The 7,194-nt window shown below is 57.0% G+C and overlaps 2 long non-coding RNA genes across 5 annotated transcripts; both read right to left on the reverse strand.

The window, feature by feature from the left end:
- Positions 1-701: 701 nt before the first annotated feature.
- On the reverse strand, positions 702-2,785 carry LOC149914088 (uncharacterized). Of its 2 annotated transcripts, XR_016460655.1 has the most exons (4): positions 2,524-2,785; positions 1,827-2,043; positions 1,611-1,716; positions 702-970 (listed from the first exon to the last, which is right to left on the reverse strand). It is a non-coding gene; the product is annotated as an uncharacterized LOC149914088 (long non-coding RNA). The 2 variants fall into 2 exon arrangements; XR_016460654.1 differs by having other exon boundaries at positions 1,611-2,043.
- Positions 2,786-2,804: 19 nt separating this feature from the next.
- On the reverse strand, positions 2,805-6,695 carry LOC149914089 (uncharacterized). Of its 3 annotated transcripts, none has more exons than XR_016460652.1 (5): positions 5,982-6,695; positions 5,745-5,828; positions 5,567-5,648; positions 5,357-5,451; positions 2,805-3,065 (listed from the first exon to the last, which is right to left on the reverse strand). It is a non-coding gene; the product is annotated as an uncharacterized LOC149914089 (long non-coding RNA). The 3 variants fall into 3 exon arrangements; XR_016460651.1 differs by having other exon boundaries at positions 5,357-5,454; XR_016460653.1 differs by having other exon boundaries at positions 5,357-5,454; positions 5,559-5,648.
- Between the last annotated feature and the right edge of the window lie 499 nt (positions 6,696-7,194).

Consider the following 7,194-nt stretch of genomic DNA (forward strand, 5'->3'; position numbering starts at 1 on the left):
AATCTCATCTGGCCCCATGGACTTGTGGCAGTCCAGGTGGAACAGTAGGACTCCGTTTCCTCCTGAATTGTGGGGGGGTTATTCCGCTCCCCATCCGAGACTTCCAGGTCAGAGAGCAGAGAACCTAAGAGCTTTTTTTTCACCCTTGGCACTTCACATCCCTTGTGCACTGCAGTCTTCCCTTCCCTGAAGCTGCTCTCCCCATAAATTGTTGGCAGGGGTCTAAAGCCACCAGTCCTGCGGTTAGGATTTTGTGAAAGGGGTGCACCATTTGGTGTTGGGGTGCAATTTTCTGTTAAAGGAGTTAAATCTTCGGGCCTTGGGTTCAGGCTTTTGCTAAAGGGGTGCAGCCTTTTGTTCTTGGGGTTATGCTGCTTGGCAGCATTTGGCCTTGGGCTTCTGCTTTTAGTTTTCATTTCTCCTGTTTTGCATCTCTATGCCTCTCCAGGACTCCCTAGCAGAGACACTTTTTCTTTGCTGCAGCCTTCATGGACAAACTCCACTGAGCACAAGAGATCTGTGCAGACGCAGCAGCAGACATCTGTGCGCAGAGGGACACTGCTCATCCCATTTCTCCTCCTAGCTACGTCTCGTCCCACTCAGTGTGTCTTGAGGGGGTGAATCTCTGTCCACCTCCTGAGTCGCGCCTCCCCTGGTCAGCAAAGGGTCACTACTGCAATGGAGTCATCCAAACTCAGAGGAATAATACACATCCATTTATTGAGAGCTTTCTTAACAGCCAGCAACAACCAATTGGAGGTAACACTGGCCAATGGGCTAATTGCAATGAATAAGCGGTAGAGGTAAACAAAGAGTCAAATAAGAGATGGCAAAGAGAAAAGGCAGAAAATGGGGAAAGAGGGACAGACAGCAAAGCACTCGTAGATCCAGCCACGTGCCAGTGTCAGGTGCAGATCTTCAGTCTGATGGGTCGTCGCAGGTGGTGCTGTTCAGCTGGCAACGACGATCCCTGCATTCCAAAAAACAGAGACTTAAAGTGGCAGACAGAAGAGTGCCTAACAAAGATGTAAAGACAATTTCAGCTGTGGTTGGTACTGATGGGTACAACCAACCACACAAGGCTGAGCACGCTCTCCTGTCTCTATTCCAATTCTAGAAATACCCAGCACAGCCCCGTATTCTCTTGCTTTCATTTACTTCCATGAGCCATTTTAAAATGCACGTCGCTATAGGCTGGCTCAAGCTCTAGGGCCTAAAGTCACAGCCTGAGAGGCTTACACCAGCCCAGGGCCTAAAGCCACAGCCCGAGAGGCCAGCACCAGCCTAGGGCTTAAAGCCACAGCTTGAAAGGTAGAGAGGCTGGCATCGTCCCCAAGGCCTAAAGCCACAGCTGGAAAGGCTCAGACCAGCCACAACCCCAGTCCCGAAGCCACAAACCCCAGCCCAAGAGGCTGGCTGACATCAGATCCAGTGTCAAAACATCCCACGCAGTGTTAGCTGGGAGGGGAATTGCCCTCTGTGCTAGGAAGCAGACTGAATGCCAAGAGCTGTGTCTGAGGAACAGCCACGATCAGGTCGAGAGCTTGTGGGTCAAATCAAGGATCGGTCCGGTAAAGGGCACCGAGTGGTTGGGGTCTGCTACAGCCCACCTGATCAGGAGGAGGCTGTTGACGAGACTTTCTTGCTTCAGCTGCAGGAGGTGTTGTGCTTACAGGCTCTTGTCCTGATGGGGGATTTCAGCCACCCAGATACCTGCTGGGAGAGCGGCACAGCGGGTGGCAGACAATCCAGGAGATTCCTGGAGTCTGTCAAGGATAACCTCCTGGTCCAGGAAATAGATGGACCAACCCGAGGTGAAGCCTTACCAGACCTGGTGCTCACCAATGCAGAGGAGAGCGTTAGAGAGGCTAAGACTGGAGGCAGCCTGGGCTGTGCTGACATGCCTTGGTGGAGTTTGTGATCTTGAAGAATGCAGGCCTGGCAAAAAGTGGAGCAGGACTCTCAACTTCATGAGAGCAAACTTCTGGCTGCATGGTTTCCTCTTGTGCTTTACTGTCACCTTCCTTTGTGCCCACCACTGATCTGCAATGGTAAGTAAGTAAGTAAATAAGGCCTGAGTGGCCAAATGTTGGTCCGTGCAGTCCATGATGGTGCTGCACATGGCCTGGTGAGTATTTTGCAACCTGCCCCTGCGTCTTCCTGCCCACTCTGTAGCTGTGGAACTGACAACCTCGATCTTTCTCCCACCTCATTACCTGACCCAACTCTGGTCTCTGATGGAAAAAGAGATCACAGCATTTAACGGGAGCTTCTCTTATCTGTTTGTGATTCTAGATGACTACACCGGTTCTTTTAAGCCAGTGTTCTGGTCAGACACAGCTTTTGTTCCTGAGGTGGAACGCAGAGGTAAATCACTGCCAGGACAGAACCTTTCAGGCTCCCCCTACCGTTCTCTTTTCCTCCCCTCTCCGTCTCCTTTCAGTTCTCTTCCCCTCCCCGTCCCCAGACAGTTCCACACACAGATTGCTGTGTATCAGCACAGTGCCACTGCAGGACCAGCACCTATGGGTGAGACGCTGCTGTGTGGAAGGGAGAGGAGGGTGCCGTGGAGCGATCCCTCGTTGTTCCCATCTGGAGATGGATATGGATGTGTCTGACACGAGCTGCTCTGTCCTGTTTGTTTACAGATGCGAGTGGAGATGAATGGGATGCAGAATCCCAGCCGGCTCCCCGGACGGAAGCTCTAGCAGATGGCATGGGTATGTCATGGCTTTTTACTTCCTTTGCGAGCTTTCACCTCACAGCCCTAATGTCAGCCAGCCACACCTGCAGGAATGAGAGCACAGAGCTGCACATGCGTGCCCTGTCCCTGCACCATCCCTGGTACCATCTGTTCCTCAGATGGCACTGTGCCGTCACGCAGTGACACAGACTGTGGTGTATGATGGAAAGCTCTCATGGTTCTTTGCTTGCAGAAGTGCCTCCAGAGCAGAGCTGCTTCCCGTGCCGGACTCCCGCTGGTATCCCAGGGGTGGGTAGTCTGTCTGGGTGGACTTCACCAAACAGAGTGCTATGTTCAGTAGCTGGCTCATCCTGTTCAGGTCCTGTGGGACAGAGAGGGAAGTTGGTAAGACAAAGATATTTTCAGAGGTTTTCTCACATTCTACAGACAGTCACGATGGAGAATGCAGCTCCTGGTGGGTATATTTCTGTCTGTTTACCAGAGGGCTCGGAAACCAACATTCTACACATGTGGAAAACACTGATGTCTTCTGAGAAGTAGTGCCTCCTGAAGATAACATCTTCCTGATGAGAGCAGATATTTACAGTCCCACTCTGCTTCCTTCTTTCTAAAGAGATCAACTGAGAGCCTGTGGATGAGCCTGAGTGTGTCAGGAGGACAGCAGCTGCATGCTGCTCTTCTCCCATGAGGACACAGAGGACGTTCAAGTGGCTGGTGCTCCACTTCAAGGTAAAGGCCATGCACAGAGTTCTGTGGCTGGCGGTTAGAGGTTGCTCCCCTCCCACCGGCTTCCCAAGGACTTAGGAACTTTGTCCTTTGGGAACAAAGCCGCCTGAACCACACTCAGCAGACGGCGAGAAGCAGCAGCAATCTTCCTCCCACAGTCCCTGCATCCCAGGGAAGCGTTGTTCCAGGAGGCCACAGAAATGAAACACAACATTTCATGGCAGTGTCAGAGCTCTGATGAGATTGCCAGTCAGGCACAAGGCGCAGCAGTGACCACCATTGTTCCTTCAGGTTGCGGGTGCTGAAGAACACGCAGCTCATGAAGAACATGCAGAAGCGCACAGCGTCCCTGTGGAAGATGTCTCCATGTTCTCCTCCAAAGGCACTCTGCTTTGTTTGCTTTGTTTGTTGCTGTGCTCCTTGCAAGGATTCTGTACTGCATTTGTATCCAGCAGCAGAGGCAGAAACACCAGTGAGCTGCTCCACCACCTCCATCCCACCACGCTCTTTATTCCAGCACCACTCTGTGTGGTGCTGGGAGGAAGGAGAGTGGGAGGCTCTCCCGTGCCCTCAGCAGTTCCTCTCTCTGCAGGCACCTCATGGAATCTGCCAAAGCCCAGTGTGCTGCCCGCAAGGGTTCACGGCATCTGGACAGCGAGCCGGCCCCAGACAAAGCAGAGAACAGGTGGGCTCGGCCCCAGCGGCCTCCACATGTGTTAAGACATCCAGCCTAGGTGCTGTGGAGCCCCAGCACATCCTCCCCCTCAGACCAGAGAGCACCCCAGCTCCGCTGTCCCCAGCGCAGCCCCCGTGGCCCCCCAGCCCAGCCTACATCCCCCTGGCCACGCAGAAGAGATCGAGTCGCCCCAAGCCCCGCTGGGCACTGTGACCATCCCTGCTCCCATCCTCCAGCAGATGGCAGCCGTCCCCCTGGCGTAGGGTGCGGGGACCACATCCCACACCTGGACAACCACTGCTGCCGCCAGCTGAGGCTTTCCAGATTGCTCGTGCAATAGTGAACAAAAGAGCTATTTCTTAACTCTGCTGGCTGTGCCACATTCTGCTTAATTCTCCCAGAATACATTTACACTGGCTTCTCTTCAGAGCAAGAAGTTTCCACACTACACCTGCGCAGTGCACAAGTCATAGCGACCTCGTAGGTATTTGAGATCATGGAGCAGATCTTCCCAGATGATGTGTTAAGGCAGCTGAGAGATGAAGAAGTGATCCAGGACAGCCAGCATGGCTGCAGCAAGGGCAGATTGTGCCTGATCCACCTGGTGCCTTCTGTGATGCAGTGTCGGCACTGATGGACAACAGGAGGGCAATTGATGTCATCTCCCTGGACTTGTGCAAGGCCCTTGCTGTGGTCCCACACCACTTCCCTCTCTCTAAGTTGCAGTGCTTAACCACCCCCTCTCTGTATAGACGTTTTTCCTGATACCCAACCTGGCACAACTTGAGGCCATTCCCCTCGTCCTGTCACTGGTGAGAAGAGACCAGCCCCCAGGACCCGACACTCAGCCCTATTGAATCTCATAGTTTGCCTCAGCCCACTGACCAATCTGTCCAGGTCCCTCTGCAGTGCCTTTCTCCCCTCCAGCAGATCAACACTCCCTCCCAGCTTGGTGTCATCTGCAAACTTACTGAGGATGAACTCAATCCCCTCATCAAGATTATTGATAAAGACGTTAAATACAAGTGGTCCCAGCACTGAGCCATGGGGGACACCACTCGTGACTGGCCGCCAGCTGAGTTCAGCTCCATTGACCACAACTCTTTGGGCCCGGCCATCCAGACAGTGTTTCACCCAGCAGAGCGTACGCCCATCCAAACCATGGGCACCCAGCTTCTCCACGAGGATGTTGTGGGGGACAGTGTCAAAGGATTTACTGAAGTCCAGGTAGACCAAATCAACAGCCTCACCTTCATCCACTAAGCGGATCACCTTGTCAGAGAATGACATCACGTTTGTCAAGCGGGATTTACCATTCGTATGATCTCAGGAGGCTTTAACCCAACTGCTGAAAGGATATGGAAAGGACACATGAGTATGTCATCCCCGTGTCACGGTACGTCATAAGCCCCGTGCATGTTCTACGTTTCTTATGCCCTCCATCATTCTCACAGCCATACACGGGGCTTTGGGGAGCCGACGTTTCCGTTGTTGTTGGGGGTCCTGCTGCCACCTTGAGGTACTGAGCCGAACTGCCACCGTCTGTGTGAAACGAGGAAAAAATACAATTCTGAACCCACAGCACCTCAAAGTCCCTTCGAGACACCCCGACCACAGCCCCCGCTGCCCCTTACAAACCTCAGGAGTGCCAGCAGCACCTCGTGCCTTAGGATGGGGTGCATTTTCGGTGCCTGGTGCATTTCGCGAGGATGCGCTCATCTCCTGCATCGTGATCATTGGCAAAAATGTCCAACGGCACTGACCAGAGCTGGGGGCTCAGCGCTGGCACGCAGGAAAACCTGCTGTGCTGCAGCGTGAGCCTCCGGCACTGCTGCTGGGCACGCCGGGCACAGCCTGGCTCCGTCCTCTCCGCACCTCCCTGCGGGGACTGATGGCCGTGCCCGGGATCCCCCGAGCCTCCTCTTCTGCAGGCTGAGCCGCCCCAGCTCTGCCAGAATCCCACCCCAGCCATTTCCCACGCGGTGCTGAGGAGGGGAGGGGATGCGGGGGAAGGAAAGGCGCTGGTGGGTGCAGTCCTACGACACGGCCATTTGAGCTGCCCTGTCCTCACCCAGCGGTGGGCACAGGGATGGGGGGGTCTTTGGAGCTGCAGATACGACTGCACACAGAAGCGCTGAAAAACGAACGCTAAACATTTAATCGTTGAACACACAGAGCAGTAAACAGAGGAATGACCGCGTTCCCAACCAGCTCCCACCCTGACAATCATCCCCCCTCGCGGCTTCCCTCCTCGGGGCCAACTCGAAGCGGCTCCACGTCGGCTTCACGCAGCTCCGGGAGCTGCGCGCGGGGACAGACAGACGGGCAGATGGAAAACGGCACCTGGGGACTGCAGCTGCGGGGCAGCAGCCGAAGGCTCTCGCTGACTCCGTGCCGGGCTCGAACGCGCCTCGATCCGCGCGATCTCTCCCTCTCTTTCGGGGCTGCCCGGCTCAGCCAGGAGCCGCTCCCGGACGCCGGCGGGTCCCGCCGCTCGCGGTCAGCCGCCGCTTCTCGCAGCCCGGCGGCGCAACGACGGCGGACGGCTCGGTTCCGACGGGGGACGGATGGGGCCGGCGGCGGTGCCCCGCGCCGCCTTCCCCCGACCGCCCGGCGTCCCCGAGGCACGGGGCAGGCGGCGGCGGGGACCCGGGGCGGCGGGGACCCGGGGCGGTGGAGCGGGCGGTCGGGGGAAGGCGGCGCGGAGGCACCGCCACGTTCCCCGCACGGAGCCCCGCGGCCGCGGCCGCCATTGGCGGAGAGCCAGCGCTCGGCCCCGCCTCCTTCGCTCTCCCATTGGTCGGTCCGCAGGATGGGGCGGGCACTCCGCGCGGGGTCCTTTCCGTCGCGCCGTCGCGCCGTCATTGCGTCATCCTCGCGCGCGTCCCGCCCGGCCCCGGCTCAGCTGCCCGCGGCGCCGCTCCGCTTCCAGGGCTCCGGGGCGGCCGGGCCCCGGCTGCGGCTGCGGGAGGAGGAGGGCGGGGACGTGGGGGACCGCAGCGAGCCCGCGCCCGCGCCGCCACGCCCTGCCCCGCTCCGTGCGGGCCTTGCTGGAGAGCGGCAAGCGCGGGCTGGCGGCTGCCCGGGC

The sequence above is a fragment of the Phasianus colchicus genome, chromosome 31 (assembly GCF_987193195.1).
Source record: "Phasianus colchicus chromosome 31, bPhaCol1.hap1.1, whole genome shotgun sequence".
NCBI classification, from domain to species: Eukaryota; Metazoa; Chordata; class Aves; order Galliformes; family Phasianidae; genus Phasianus; species Phasianus colchicus.